Below are 17,298 nucleotides of genomic sequence, written 5' to 3'. Positions count from 1 at the left end.
GTTTAATGGGAAGGATTACACATAATGAAAAACTCGAATGAGAGTTTTCTTACTTTCTTTAGATTTTAATTTATGGAATATTATTGAAAATGGTTTTCACAAGTCTTTTAATCTAATGAACGAATACAATGATTTGGAGAAGAAAACTTTTTCTTTGAATGCTAGAGCTATGAACGCTCTATTTTGTGCTTTGAACAAAAATGAGTTTAATCGTATTTCTTTATGCGAAACTACATATGAGATTTGACACACACTAGAAGTAACCCATGAAGGCATGAATAGAGTTAAATAATCTAAAATAAAAAATATATCTATAAAATATGGTAATACTAGTGCAATATGTTTAACAAAAAATCTCATTCAACACTCTAGAACTAAACATATTGATATTATGCATCATTTTATTACAGATCATGTTAATAACCATAATATATCTTTAGAATTTATTGATACAAAACATCAATTAGCTGATATTTTTATAAAACCTTTAATGAGGAACAATTTGATTTTACTAGAAGAGAATTAAGCATGTTAAATCTTTTAAATACATAAATTCCTCTATACATTTTTTATATTTGTTGATTTTTCATAATTTAAGTTTTCTTTTTAAATCAAGATCGCTTCTTTCGTTCCTTATTCTTGCAATTCACCAAAGAAGAGATTTGATTCATGAATTTTTTGGCAAACTTGATCTTTTATAAATCCTTCTTCCTTCTATTTACAAGAATAGAGATTTGATTCATAAATATCTAGTATGCACATTTTGATCTTTTATGATGAATCCTTTCTCTTTGCGAATGTAGAAGCTTGATTCAATGAAGCTTATTTTTTCATGGATTTGATTTGGTTCAATTCCTTTCATGGATTTGGTTTTTATAACTTGATTTTTCTTATGGTGAATGAATTTCTCCCTTCTTCTTCTTCCTCTTCTTTTTATTTTTATGATAAAAGGAAGAAAAACACTTGCACATCTCAAGAAGAACCAAAAAATGCTTGTACATCTCAAGAAGCAAAAGTAGTTATCTTGCAATGTTTTTGCTTAATTTCTCATTTTACAAATTTGCTAGCTTGCATAAATGGGCGTAAAATTTACTTACATAGTTTAAACTACTTGCATAAATTGTTGAATGAGTCTCCTTTTTATTGATAACAAAGGGGGAGAAATGATGAATATTTGGAATCATAATGTTGTATTTGGTATCATGCCATAATGTTGTATTTGGTATCATGAATGAAGAGATAAATTGTTAAAAAATGATTTAGAATCATGAATGTTATTCCCAAAATGATGTTACTTTTGGTATATGAATGTCTTTGATATCATGTATGTTATGCCCAAAATGATTGAAAATATGAATACCTTGGTATCATGAATATTATGCCCAAAATGATGTTAATTTTGGTATCATGCATGAAGTGATGAATGCTTTAGTATCATGTAGGTTATGCCTAAAGTAATGCTAATTTGTTATAAAGTGATGAAATTTTTGTATGTTATACTTTGATGACTTGAAACTATGATGATGCACAATGTATAAAATTTTGATATATTACTTTTGATCACTACGATCAAAATTGTTTGACTTGAATTCAAAAGTTATGATTCCTTTTGAATTTAAGTTTGCCTTATCTTAATATGGAATATAGATAGAGGGAGTTAAGGTTAAATCCGTCATCAATTAGTTTTCATCATAAAAAAGGGGAGATTATTAAATCTTAGATTTTAATGATAAAATAAATTGGTGAATTAATGATCTAATCCATATGTTGAGATAAGTGATGTGGGACTAACTATGATCATGAGAAAGGTAAAACGATTAAAGAAGAATTGAAGTTTGGTTGGATAAATTGGGGGATACACCGAAGGATTGGACGATGCAGTGAAAGCTCATCGGGAGTTCGCCGAAAGCTTGCCGAAAGTTCACCGGGAGTTCGTCGAAAGCTCATTGGAAAATCACTAGGAGTTCGTAAGTTCACCGAGAGTTCGATTGAACAATTGATATGCCAAACGATCTAGATTACTTGTATTGTAATTATTTTAGCCTTAATTATTGTAGTTAGGACTTTAATTTGAATTAGTTATGGGAGAAATCCTACTAACTCAATTAGGGGTCAACTAGGCCCTTAATAGGGTTGAATTGGGCTAGTTGGATGGCCCATTCAACCACTTGGAGCCATGTCAGGCGGTGGTACCGCCTCAAGCTTAGCCACCCAAGTGGTCTGGGCGGTGGTACTGCTCAGACTGGGTGATGATACCGTCGGCAGTTATTGCTGCCAAGTGTTGGTACCGCCCAGTACTGGCGATAGTACTGTCAGTACCTAAGAAATCCAGGATGATACACTTTTTGGCTCTATTTTTGAAGTCATTGGGGCTTATAAATACCTCACTCTTTCCTGTATAAAAGAGCACGAAAGGTGTAAACAAAAGTTTGAGATTTTGGTTATAAAAGTGTTGAAAAAGTGCTAAGTGTCCTCCTTCATTAGCTTTGTGATCAATCTAAGAGAGGTGTGTAGCTTGTAAAAGGTTATCTCCTAAACCTATAAAAAGGAGAAAGAGTTGTAAGAGGGTAATTAGTCTTCGCCTATTGAAGAAAGATCGTTAGTGGATGTTGGTGGCCTCAACGGAGGAGGAATCAAAAGTGGATGTAGGTCACGATGATTAAAGCACTATAAATTTGGTGTGCTTTCTTTCTATGTCATTTATTTCATGCTTTTCATTCTCATCACTCACTGATTACTTGCTCACTGCCATCAATCACTTACAAACACTTTCAAGTTTAAACGTATTTTTGGATACAAGCTTTTTCGAATGAATATTTTAATTAACGTCATTTTATCGAAAGCCCTAATTCACTCCCCCTCTTAGTGCCAACTTGATCCTAACACTAATTGGATTCTGAGGACAAATATTGACTAATAGAAAAGACATATTATAGTAGGATTTCTTAAGGGATGCCCTTAATGGGAGGAACTCTCCTAATAACTTATCCTATAAATAGGCAGGATCTCTAGGAGCTAAATAATGTATCTCATAAAGGATGCAGTTAAGAGATTATAATTTCTCTCTCAACCTCCGTGAACCATCAATCCAAGTGATCCTATGAAAAGATAGGAAGAGAAGAGAAGGAGAGTCTAGTTCTCCTTGCAGATTGATAGTGATTTTGGATCTAAAGATGGTGCCCATATCATATAGAGATCCTTTTCAGATGGCATAAAAGGCACACATTGTAAAAACCGGTCTAATTATTAGGATCAAGAGCGCACTAAGAGGGAGGGGTGAATTAGTACAGTGGAAAACTTTTACAATTTCAAAAACCTTGTTTCGATTAAAGCCGATTCAATTCAATTCATTTCAGAAGAAATTTAAGCTTAAAGTCTAAAGTGAAAATGTAAGAGAAGGCTAAGGTGATTTGTAGTAGTGTAAATCACAAAAACATAGATTTTGTAAAGTCTTCATAGAAAGCCGATCTCGGAAGATGTTTTATGTCAAAGTGAATGTAGACATATTTAAAGCATAGTAAGGAGGAGAGGCAGTTTGCTATAAAGGAAAGATGCTCAAAGTAAATGCAAACCGAGATTTTAGAGTGGTTCAATCAATGTGATATACATCCACTATCAACTTCCTCCGACGACGACGTCACTGGCGTCCACTAGGGGCCTTCCTTCAATAGGCGAAGGCCAACCACCCTTTTTATAACTTTTCTCGTTTTGACGGGCTTAGGAGACAATCCTTACAAGTTTCACTCCTCTCTTGAATGATCTCAACACTTAGAAGAAAGAAGGAGGAGAACTCTAGCTTTTACAACACTTTAAGGCCTCAAGACTCAAGAGTATTTCAAGAATTCATTGCCCTTTTATACGGGAAAGGGTGGGATATTTATAGACCCCAATAAGTTCAAAAATAGAGCCTAAAAGTGTCAATTCCTGGATTTTCGGGGTCCTGGTGGTACCACCGCTATTACTGGGTAGTACTACCGCTTGTCATCAGACACTAAGTGGTACTACCACTCAGTTTGGGCGGTACTACCACGTGAAAGCGCTTGAAGACCGAGCTCGGGCGGTACCATCGCTTGACAGGGGTGGTACCACCACTGATAGTAATAACTACTGGTAGTACCACCGCCTGACAAGGGTGATACCACCGCCCAGAAATCCTAGGAGATTGAGTCTCCCAAGCGATGCCACCGCTGACTAAGATTTCAAGGGCCGAATGGGCTATTCCATTCGACCTAATTTGGGTCTGTTAAGGGCTCAATTGACCCTTGATTAAGTTGGTGGGATCACCTCCCAATCCTAACTTAATCTACACTCTAACTACGATAATTAAGACATCATTACTGTAATTCGTGTTCCGGTGCATCAATTGCTCTTCCGACGAACCCTCGGCGATGCTCCGGCAGACTCCCGGCAAGCTCCTGGACTTCACGACGATCTTCTTGGCGAGTTCCGATGAGCTTCTATGGCAAGCTCCTAGACTTCTCGGCTGGTTCCTGTAGAACTTCCGACGAATATTCGAAATTCCGACGAACTCTCGGACTCTCAACATGATCTTGATCTTGACTCCGGCATAACAACTGCTGCATGTCTTACAGTCATCGTAGTTAATCCTGCACACTTTTCTCAACATATAGATTAGATAAACAAATGACAATTGACTTCATCATCAAAATACGAGATTCAACACTAATATTATTTGATTTCAATCCTAGCATAATAGTTTTTCCACATTACATATAGCATTTCATAGATTTTATGCTTACAATTAATATCAGAGCCTAGGTTCTTGAAATTAAATATCTTAGATCTGTTGTTTTCTAATTTACGATATTTATATAATCTATATTTTGTCAATCTAAATTCCTATCTATTATGTCTTGTCGTCTACTTATGGACGATGTTAGATTCCTTGTAATACGATCTTCAATGGTCGTGAAGTAATGACGTCCGACACCATTATCGAACTCACTACGTACGACCAATGGATCTGCTGGTGATAGCAGTTGTGTGTTGGGCTGGCAGCCCACAAATTCAGCCCATAGTAGGCTTGGGTAGCCCACAGCTCACCCCCTCTTAACCTAACCCTAATTAATATTAGGGGGGTGTGGTGGCTACGTTTTAGAGGCAGAAAAAGGCATAAATAGGTCAGCAATGTGGGAGAAGAAAACAGCCACGGGATTCCAAAGAAAAGGAAGAAAACAAGGCAGAAAAGGAAGAGAAAGAAAGGGAAGAAGACAAGGACAACGCAGAGGCTGTTCTCAATTATCTAGTAGTGTTCTCATCTCAGGTTAGATCAAATCTATAGTAGACTCTTGCTGTGATTACTTAGGGAGGTTTTAGATATTGTAGGCAGTGACGTGATCCTTATATCCCAGTTATTCTCTTGTGATTGTTGCTAGGGTTTTGGGCAAGAGATTGAGATTTGTATATTCATTATTCTCATAGTGGATTATCTCTAGTTTGCCCCATGGTTTTTACCCTTCACATTGAAGGGGTTTTCCATGTATATCTTGGTGTTCTATTTGATTGTGGTTCCATTTAATTCTGCTGCGTATTATGGTCTTCTAGTATTTGTTCATATACAAAGGTTACTCCTGTTTAGATCCCCATCAACTGGTATCAGAGCAAAGGGTTTTGGTGATTTAATTTTGTATTTGAACATGGAGGCCAGTAATGTTTCTCGCATGATTAGTTTAAATGGAAACAATTGGATGATATGAAAACCAAGAATGGAAGATCTCTTGTATTACAAAGATTTGTATGGACCTTTGCAGGGGGATAGTGTAAAACCCATAACTATGACAGATGATGAGTGGAAGAGGTTAGATCGAAAAACAATTGGATTTATTCGATAGTGGCTTGATGATAGTGTCTTTCACCATGTTTCTATTGAAATTTCTGCATATTCTCTTTGGAAAAAGTTGGAAAGTCTCTATGAAAGAAAAACAACTAGCAACAAAGCTTTTTTGATCAGAAAACTTGTGAACCTAAAATATAGAGAGGGTGCTTTTATTGCTGAACATTTGAATGAAATGCAAAGTATTACTAACCAGTTATCCTTTATAAAAATGTCTCTTGATGATGAGTTGCAAGCATTGTTACTTCTCAGTTCATTACCAGAAAGTTGGGAGACACTAGTGGTTTCCCTCAGTAATTTTGCGTCAGATGGTGTTGTCATTATGAGTCAACTAACAAGCAGTTTGTTGAATGAGGAGTTGAGAAGAAAGAGTTCAATAACATCTCAGAATGATTCACAAGCACTTATCTCAGAGAATAGAGGAAGGTCAAAGTCTAGAAGCAGTTCACGCATGGGTAGAAGCAAGTCAAGATCAAGAAAAGATATTGTTTGCTATAATTGTGGTGAGAAAGGACATTATAAGAACCAATGTAAGTAACCTAAGAAGAGCAAGAAAAAGGGAAAAGAAGTGGAGTATATAGAGTCAAAAGATAATATCATAGCTACAATGCAGAGTGGTGATTATTTGATTTTGTCTCCTTCTGATGATATTTTTTCTTGTGTGTGTCAGGATCTTGAGTGGGTGATTGACATAGGTGCTTCTTATCATGCTACACCACAGAGGAAGTTTTTTGCTACATATAGGTCTGTAAATTTTGGTGTTGTCAAGATGGGCAACTATGGCACAACAGATATCATAGGCATGGGTGATATCCATTTAAAGACCAACCTAGGCTGCAAGTTGGTGCTTAAGGATGTGAGGCATGTGGTTGACTTGAGGTTGAATTTAATTTCAATTGGAAGGCTAGATGATGAAGACTATGATAGCATATTTCACAAAGGGTAATGGAAGCTCAGTAAGGGTTCTTTTGTTATAGCTAATGGAAAGAAATGTCATACTTTGTACAGGTTGCAGGCTAAAGCTTATGGTGAGCAGTTAAATGCTACAGAAAAAGACTTCAGCATGGAGTTGTGGCATAGGCGATTGGGACACATGAGCGAGAAGAGGCTGCAAGCTCTTTCCAAGAGAAATGTATTACCAGACCTCAGAGGTATACATCTGAACCCTTGTATTGATTGTTTGGCAGGTAAACAACATATAGTTTCATTTGCTAGTCCTGCTTTGTCTAGAAAAATGCATGCCTTAGACCGTGTTTATACAGATGTATGTGGTCCTTTGAGGACAAAAATTCATGGTGGATCTGTTGATGTTCTTGGTATAAGTGGTGCACTTTATTTTGTCACTTTTATAGATGATTTTTCCAGGAAAGTTTGGGCCTATGCTTTGAAGACTAAAGGTTAGGTGATTAATGTCTTCAAAGAGTTTCATGCCAGGGTTGAAAGGGAGACAGAAAGGAAATTGAAATGCATAAGATCAGATAATGGTGGTGAGTATACATGATTGTTTAATGACTATTGCAGGTCACATGGGATCCAACATGAGATGACAGTTCCTAGTACACCTCAGCATAATGCAATTGTAGAGAGGATGAACCACACCATCATGGAAAAGATCAGATGTATGCTTTTACAAGCCAAGCTACCTAAAAGGTTTTGGGATGAAGCTTTGAGGACTGCAGTTGATGTGATCAACTTATCACCATGTACAGCCCTAGATGGTGATATTGCAGAGTATGTATGGTCAGGGAAAGATGTTTCCTACAAGCATTTGAAAGTGTTTGGATATCGTGCATTTGCACATTTTCTAGATAATGAGAGGTCCAAGCTGGATGGTAAGTCTAAACAATGTATTTTTCTTGGCTACTCACATGATCATTTTGGTTACAGGCTTTGGGATCCAGAAAAGTAGAAGGTGTTTAGAAGCAGAGATGTAGTCTTCTTTGAGGATCAAACTTTTGAAGATTTGAAGAAGAAGGCACCAGCCAATACTTCTGCAGAAGGATTAGCAGATTGTGACCCAATTACTCCTCTAGTATATCAGGGTGATGGGGGAGATGTGTAGGAAGATAGTGTAGAGCCTGAATTTGATCTACCTATAGGAGATGTTGAGCAAGAAGAAGTTGGAGAGCAACTTCCCGCAGAACCTCAGTTGAGAAGATCTTCTAGACAACGTCAACCTTCCAGAAGATACTCTACATATGAGTATGTGATGCTTACTGATGCAGGTGAACTAGAGAGTTACCAGGAAGTAGTTAAAAGTGAGCAGAAAGAGAAGTGGTTAGTTGCTATGAAGGAAGAGATGGATGCTCTTTAGAAGAACCACATTTATGATTTGGTGCTACTACCAAATGGAATGAAGGCTTTGAAGAACAAGTGGGTTTTCAGGTTGAAGACTCAAGAATATTGTTCTCAACCAAAGTATAAAGCTAGATTGGTTGTGAAAGGCTTTGGTCAAAAGAAAGGTATTGACTTTGAAAAGATTTTTTCTCCTGTTGTTAAAATATCTTCTATTCGTATTGCTCTTGGTATTGCTACTAGCCAGGACTTGGAGGTTGAGCAGTTAGATGTGAAGACAACTTTCCTTCATGGGGATTTGGAGGAGAAAATTTATATGGAGCAACCAGAAGGCTTCAAAGTTAAAGGTAAAGAGAACTTTGTCTGCAAATTGAAGAAGAGCTTGTATGGGCTAAAGCAAGCTCCAAGACAGTAGTATAGAAAGTTTGATTCATTTATAATAGAAAATGGATACAAAAAAATGGCTTTAGATCATTGTGTGTACATCAAATGGTTTGGTGAGGATTTTATTATTCTCTTACTTTATGTTGATGACATGCCTATTCTTAGAAAAGATATGTCTAAAATTGACAGATTGAAGAAGGAACTGAGTGAGTCTTTTGCAATGAAGGACATGGGGCTAGCAAAGCAAATACTAGGTATGCAGATTTCCCGTGATAGGAAAAATAAGAAGATTTGGTTGTCATAGGAGAAATACATTGAGAAGATATTGGAAAGATTCAATATGAGCAATGCAAAACCAGTTGGTTCTCCTCTTGCGGGTCACTTCAAGTTGTGCTCAGAACAGAGTCCGTCAAGTGATGAGGAGAAGGAGAAAATGCAAAAGGTTCCTTATGCTTCAGTAGTTGGAAGTTTAATATATGCAATGGTATGTACGAGGTCAGACATCGCATATGTAGTTGGTGTTACTAGCAGATTTCTTGCAAATTCAGGCAAAGAGTATTGGGCAACAGTGAAGTTGATTTTTAGATATCTCAAAGGGAGCTCTAAGGTTTGTTTAAGCTTTGGAGGTGGACCACATGTGTTGACAGGTTACACAGATGCAGATATAGCAAGAGATATAGATATGAGAAAGTCTACTTCAGGTTATGTACTTACTTTTGCAGGGGGAGCTATGTCATGACAATCCAGGTTGCAAAGGTGTATTGCTCTCTCCACCATAGAAGTATAATATATTGCTGCTACAGAGGTATGCAAAGAAATGTTATGGATGAAAGAATTCTTACAAGAATTGGGGCTGAAACAGAAAAATTATGTGATGCATTGTGACTGCTGGAGTGCCATCCATTTGTGTAAGAACTCAATGTTTCATTCCAAGTCAAAGCATATAGATGTCAGATACCACTGGATTCGAAATGTATTTGAAGAAAAGCAGTTGCCGTATGCCAAGTTGGTACTGTAGGGGGGCCGCACAAACGGTAGTCTCCCGTAGGTAGTGGTTGCGTAGGCGACGGTCGCACAAGCGATGGCGATACAAGCAACAGATTAGGGTGTTTAGGTAAATTATAGTTTTGCCCTAGGGTTTTCTTTTAATCAAATTATAGATTTTTCATTTTATATTTTATTAATACCTTTTAGTATTTTAACAGTTCTACCCTTTAATAATATCATAATTACACCTTATATCTTGTTAATAAAATTATAGTTTTACCCTTATGCAAATGAGAATTTCTGATTTATATCATCAATTATAAAATTGATCAATCTAATTTAATTGAATTTGATCATGATTATATTTTGACTAGTTATTAATTGAATTTAGTTTCGATTAAATTTAGAAAGGATTAAATTTTGATCATTTTTTTATTTTGATCAACCTATTTAATTGGACTGATGTTTAGCCTAATTCTAAGCTTACCTAAATTAAATAAAATTTGATTGGATTTAATTTTGATAAAAATATAAATTATGGTTTTCTTTTATAGTTTTCTCATATGACTTAGTGATTACATTTTACATGTGGTTAATAAAATCCAATTTTTGTTTTGGGATATTTCATTAGTTATTCACATGTAAATATTTAAAATTATAAAATAATATACATGAAAGTATGATTTATATGTTATCATGATTATAACTATCATATGAGTTTTTTTTATTAATATTCAATAATTATTATGATTGTTATTCTATTATTAAAGCATAAATTAAATTGAAGAAATTTGATGAATATTATTTGTAACTCATCTCCCTAAGTTTTATCTGACTTGTAGCTACCAAGGTGGCTTGGGATGATAGGCTTTTGAAATGTGAATTACAATAAAAGTTTCATCATTTATAGGATATTTTAATTTATATTTTATATTATTGTATTGGTCTTGTAGTCACCAAAGTGGCCTAGATAAATGGATTATAAAATTACATTAAGGAACTAGTCCTAAATGACATTAAGGAAATAATATTCACAATGTCACACATAATTAGAAGATTTAGATAATCCAAAAGGAGAATCTACTTTAAATAATTATATGATGGAGTAAGATGATACTGTTTTCGATATCCTTGTAGTTTAGGGTTATATACCCAAAGGTAGCAATACTATACCATAAGGATAGTATCAATTCTCCTTAGATAATCTTAAGTAAACACTAAATATGTCAATATTTCACCCAAAGGTGAAATATGGATTATATCAATAGTTCATCAAATTTTGAACACTCAAAGCATTAATGTTATTTTATATTTTACAGTGGTACTTCATCCATGCATTCTCATGCTTCTAGTGTCCCTGTATTCTCTGGATCAAATTATTTAAAATGGTTAGAGCATGTGCAATTCACACTAGGCGTATTATATCTTGACTTAACATTATCTATTGAAAAGCCTGCATTCTTGATTGATGAAAGTACTGTTAGGACCGAAATCAACATTAAGAGGAGGGGGGGGGGGGGGGGGGGGGTGTGGGTGGGGGAGTGAATTAGTACTTTCATAAAAATTATATCGATTCAAAAATCTTCTTCGATAAATCCCATATCAGAAAGATAAGTTTAACTTGAAAGCGTTTGTAAGTGTAGTGAATAAGTAAATCAGTTTACAATATGAATGAAAAGCATAAAGTAAATGCAAACCAGATTTATAGTGGTTTGGTCATCGTGAACTTTGTCCACTCTCGATTCCTCTTCACTCGAGGCCACCAACTTCCACTACCGATATTTTTTCTAACGCTTGAAGATCAACTACCCTTATAACTTTTTTTCTCCTTTTCATAGGTTTAGGACCATTACAACCCACCATCTTTTAGACCTCACTCCTTCCTTAAACACATGATTCAGAAAATTAACATTCTCAAATCCGGGAGGTTGTTCAACATAAACTTCTTTGGAAATAAAACCATTAAGAAAAGTACTTTTAACATCCATTTGAAATAACTTAAAATTATTACAATTAGCATAGGCAAGGAGAATCCATATGGCTTCAAGTCTAGCCACAAGAGCGAAGATTTCTTCATAATTGATACATTTTTCTTGGTTGAAACCTTTGACCACTAATCTAGCCTTGTTTTTAATCATGATACTAAGTTCATTTTGCTTGTTTCTAAAGACTCATTTAGTACCAATTACCAAATGCTCACTAGGTCTAGGAACAAGCTTCCACACATCATTTCTCTCAAATTGATTTAATTTCTCATACATTGCAAGGACTCATGAATCATCTTTTAGGGCTTCATCAATGTATTTAGGTTCAATTTAAGATAAAAAGACTGCATTTGCATAATAATTTTTAAAAGAAGAATGAGTTTGAACACCTTTTGATATATCTTGTATGATTAGCTCCATACGATGGGCATCTACATACTTCCAATCCTTAGGTAAAGATTCTTTGAAAGAAGATGCATCCAAAGTGCTAGTGGGAGGAGAGGTTTCATTCAAATTTAAAGCATCAAAATCAAAATCATCATCAAAATCATTTTTCTTAAATTCGGAAACCTCATTGAAAATAATATGAATAGTTTCTTCTATAGCTAAAGTTTTTTATTAAACAAACGAAATGCTTTAGAAGTAGAAAAATATCTAAGAAAAATGCTTCATCGAATTTTACATCAAATTTTCTTAAGGAATCTTTTTCGTTTAAAATAAAACATTTACAATCAAAAACTTTAAAAACACGAAACATTAGGTTTCTTGTTATTCCACAATTCAAAAGGAGTTTTGAAAAGTAATGGTCTTACTAGAACCATATTCATGACATAGCATACCGTGTTAATGGCTTCGGCCCAAAATTATTTTGGTAGGCTATATTCGTTTAACATGGTTCTTGCCATTTCTTGTAAATTCTTATTTTTTCTTTCAACTACTCCATTTTGTTATGGGTTTCTTAGAGTAGAGAAATTATAGTTGTACCCATTTGATTCATAAAATTTTTGGAAATCACGGTTTTAAAACTCACCACTGTGATCACTATGTATAGATAGAATCATAAAGCCTTTTTCATTTTGAACAAGTTTACAAAATTTTAAAAAATACTTAAATAATCACTCTTGTATACTAAGAAGTATATCCAAGTATATCTACTATAATCATCAATAATTACAAAGGCGTATTTGCTACCTCCTAGGCTTGTTGTATCAATTGGTTCAAATAAATATATATAGATCAATTATAGTGGTCTAGAGATGCTTATTTTATTCTTTGACTTGAAACTAACTTTTATTTGTTTTCCTAGTTGACAAACACCACACACTTTGTTTTTGATAAACTTGATGCTAGGGATTCCTCTTAAAAGTTCTCTAGATAAAATTTGAGAGATTAGTTTCATGCTAGCATGACCTAACCTCCTATGCTAGAGCCAAGCATCATCGTTTAAAATTGAAAAGCAAGTTTCATTACAAAACTCATCAAGATCAATAGTATAGATATTGTTGGTCCAAGGCAATCAAGAATCTATTCATGTGTGGTATTTCTATAATGCAAGCATTAGATTCAAACTTGATGTTATAACCTTTATTACATAATTGACTAATGCTTATCAAGTTATGCTTTAAACCATCTACTGATAAAATATTTTCAATCAAAAGGTTTGATTTGTTACCTATATTTTATTTTTCAATAATTTTTCCTTTGTTGTTATCTCCAAATATGACAAATCCTTCATCTTGACTAGTGAGCTTAGAGAAGTGTGTTGGATCTCCGATCATGAGCCTTGAGCATCCACTATCAATGTACCATCTCTTGCTTGTAACTTGTGATTATAGACATATGTATAAGAAAGGGAGTTTTCTTTTAGGTATCTATTTAACTTTGGGTTCCTTATAAATAGATCTACCTAATATATCATTTTGGATTGAGTCATTTAAGGTTCCTTTAGAGACCCAAATTAACTTATATAGACTATACTTTTTAAATAGACATTTATGAGCATAATGTCTAAATTTACAGCAAAAGTTGTATTTGTTTCGAGGTGAAACATGTAAAGTTGGGCCTTTAACAAAGATGGTTGGCTTTTGGTGAGTGTTACTCACAAAGCCAATTCTATCTCTTCTATGAACATGATCTTTATTAGCAAGGATCATGTTTAAGGATTTGCTTCCTATTTCAAAATTTTCTAAGGTTTCATGTAGTAACAAATTTTCTTTTTTAAGCCTTTCTAATTCTTCATATTTTGTACAAGGATGCAATAATTCATTATCATTCTTAATCTTTAATTTATCAAATTCACTAACAAGAGAGGCATGCTCATTTTTTAATAATTTATCATTTTTTGCTAACTAATTTACATTCATCAAATAAATCATAAAAAGCATTCAACAATTCATCAAAGGATAAATGTGCTTCGATTGAGTTACTTACCTCGTCGCTAAGCGCTATTAAAACATAGTTAGCGACTTCGTTGTTGGATGGCTCCTCGTCTTCGTATGCGCTCAAATCATCCCAAGTAGCTTTTAACGCTTTCTTCTTCTTTAGTTGCTTCTTCTTCACTTCGGGACATTCACTTTTAAAGTGTCCCAACTTCTTGCATTCGTAGCAAATTATTTAGTCATTTTTAATTTTATTTTTTTAGTATCATATTTAATTTTATTTCTTTTTATAATTTTTTAAAATTTTCTTGTTAGAAGTGCCAAGTCATCATCATTATCGTCACTTGAATTTTCTCTCAAATAGTCTTATTGAGTTCTGAGTGCTAAATCATTCTTATTCTTTAGAAGGTTATTCTCAAGTTCTTTATGTGCATTGCATGTCATTTCGTAGGTCATCAAAGACCCGATAAGTTCTTCGAGTGGAAAGTTGTTCAAGTCCTTAGCTTCTTAAATTGCAACTACTTTAGGATCATAGCTCTTTGGAAGGAATCTTAATATCTTGTTAACAAGTTCAAAATTAGAAAAACTCTTACCAAGTGCTTTTAGACCATTGATGACATCCGTAAATCGGGTGTACATGTCTTCAATGGTCTCAATTGGTTTCATACGAAACAATTCATAACTATGAGCCAAAAGATTAATTGACTCCTTAACCCTACTTGTGCTTTCCTGTGTGATTTCAAGTATGTGCAAAATCTTATAAGTTGTTTCGCAAATAGAAAATTGATGGAATTCATTTTTATTCAAAGCACAAAACAAAGCATTCATAGCTTTGGTGTTCAAAGATAAAGTCTTCTTCTCAAAATCATTCCATTCGTTTATTGGAAAAGAAGACTTTTGAAATCCATTTTCAATGATATTCCATAACTCAAAATCCATAGAAATCAAGAAAAATCCTCATTCTTGTTTTCTAACATGTTAATTCATTCCGTTGAACATGGAATGATGTATGATAGAATGACCCTTATGATTGGCGACAAAAGTCATCACTCTTAGGTTTTAAACCAAATTGAGAGTAGCCTAGCTTTGATACCAATTGTTAGGATCAAGTCAACAATAAGAGGGGGGGTGAATTAGTGCTATCTAAAACTTTACATTAATTCAAAAATCTCATTTGATAAAAGCTAGTATCAGAAATGAGCTTGACTTAGAGTGCACATTTGTAAGCATAGTAAAAGTAGTTTGCAATGAAAGTAAAGAGCTTAAAGTAAATACAAATCGAGTTTTATAGTAGTTCGATTGTTATGACCTATATCTACTCTTGATTCCTCCTTGTTGAGGCTACCGGCGTCCACTAACGGTCTTCCTTCAATAGGCAAAGACCAACCACCTTCTTACAACACTTTCTTATTTTTCAGGTTTAGGAGACAACTTTTAAAAACACTTCTCTTAGAATGATCACAAATCTAAAGAAAGAGGAGGAATCTTAGTAATTTTACAACACTTTCATACCCCAATACTTTAATATTTTTGTTCACACTTTGTTACCCTTTCATGCAAAAAAGAGTGGGGTATTTATAGGCCCCAATGACTTCAAAATTAGAGCCAAAAAGTGTCTCATCCCGGGTTTTTGGGGTACTAGTAGTACCACTGCTAGTATTGGGCGATACTACCGCCTAACACTTTGACACTAGGTAGTACCACCATCTAGTCTGGCAGTACCACCACCCAATTTGATAGTACTACCACCTTACAGAGCCTCGAAGATTGGGCTTTGGTGGTACCACCACCCGATAGCATTAATTGTCGACAGCACTATCGCCCAGTCTAGGTGGTACCACTGCCTAGACCACTTGGGAGACTGAGCCTCAAGCAGTTCCATCGTTAGCTCCGGCAATGCCACCGCCTGACTGGGCTCCAGGTCATTATTTGGGCCATCAGTCTAGTCTAAACCAGCCCTGGATCAAGCTTAATTAGCCCATAATTAAGTTAGTGGGATTACCTCACAATCCTAACTCAATCTAAGATCTAACTATAATAATTAAGGTATTAACTAAGCAATCTTTATCCGGTATGTCAATTGTTCTTCCGACGAAATCTCGACGAACTTCTAGTAAACTGTCGATAAGCTTTTGGCAAACTCCCGACGAACTCTTGGCGAGCTCCTGATGAACTCTTAGTGAGCTTCATGCACATTGTCTGAATCTTCGACGTATCATCCGATTTTTTACTCCGGCCTAACATCTGCTTTACGCCTTATTTATTATCATAGTTAATCCTGCAACACTCTTCTCAACATATGGATTAGATCAATAATTCATCAATTAATTTCATCGTCAAAATATGAGATTCAATAAGTTTGAGGAGTAATCCTACTAACTCAATTAGGAGCCAATTGGGTCCGAATCAAGGCTGAATTAGGCTAGATAGGTGGCCCATTCAGTGACCTAGAGCCACATTAGGTGGTAGCACTGCTAGGGCTGACGGTGGAACTGCCTAAGGCTCGATCTCCCAGGTAGTCTGAGCGGTGGTACCACCTAAACTAGATAGTGGTACTACACAGATTGGGTGGTCGTCGGTAGTTAATGTTGCCAAGCGGTGGTACCACCTAGGCAAGTGATGGTACCACCTAGGCAAGCGGTGGTACTACTAGAGCCCAATCTCCGAGGCTCTGTCATGCGGTCGTACCACTCAGACTAGCAGTAGTACTACTAGTTGTCAGGGGAGCAAGGGGTGGTATCGCCTAGTGCTAGTGGTGGTATCGCTAGTACCCCGAAAACCTAGGATGAGACATTTTGTGTCTCCATTTTTGAAGCCATTTAGGGCCTATAAATACTCCACTCTTTTCTGCATGAAAAAGCATGAAAAGTGAACAAAAAACTTGTGATCTAAGTGAGAAAAAATTGTAATCCTTTGAGAGTTCCCCTCCTCTTCTCTAAGTGTAATTTATATTTAAGGGAGGGCTGAGAGAACTGTAAAGGTTATCTCCTGAACCTATGAAAAAAAGAATAGAGTTATAAGAGGGTAGTTGATCTTTACCCATTGGAAGAAGATCAATAGTGGAATCCGGTGACCTCGACGGAGGAGGAATCAGGAGTAGACAGAGGTCACGATGATTGAACCACTATAAAATTGGTGTGCATTCTCTTCTTTACCTTTTTCTTTATATTGCTTACTGATTTGGTTACTCACTCCACTTCACACTTTCTCTAAGTTCAAATGCATTTCTGATATGATTTTATCGAACGAAGTTTTGAAATCGTCGATGTTTTTACGTAAGCACTAATTGACCCCCCCCTCTTAGTGTCGATTTTGATCTTAACAAGGCTGCCATCCTTCAGCCTACGAGCCCTCTTCCTGCTCTTAGCCTCCTTGCTTTTGGCCAGGCCTAGAGTTGCAAGATATGCTCTCAATC

Source organism: Musa acuminata, chromosome BXJ1-6 (genome assembly GCF_036884655.1).
Source record: "Musa acuminata AAA Group cultivar baxijiao chromosome BXJ1-6, Cavendish_Baxijiao_AAA, whole genome shotgun sequence".
Taxonomy (NCBI): Eukaryota; Viridiplantae; Streptophyta; class Magnoliopsida; order Zingiberales; family Musaceae; genus Musa; species Musa acuminata.
Note: the sequence above shows the minus strand (reverse complement) of the source record.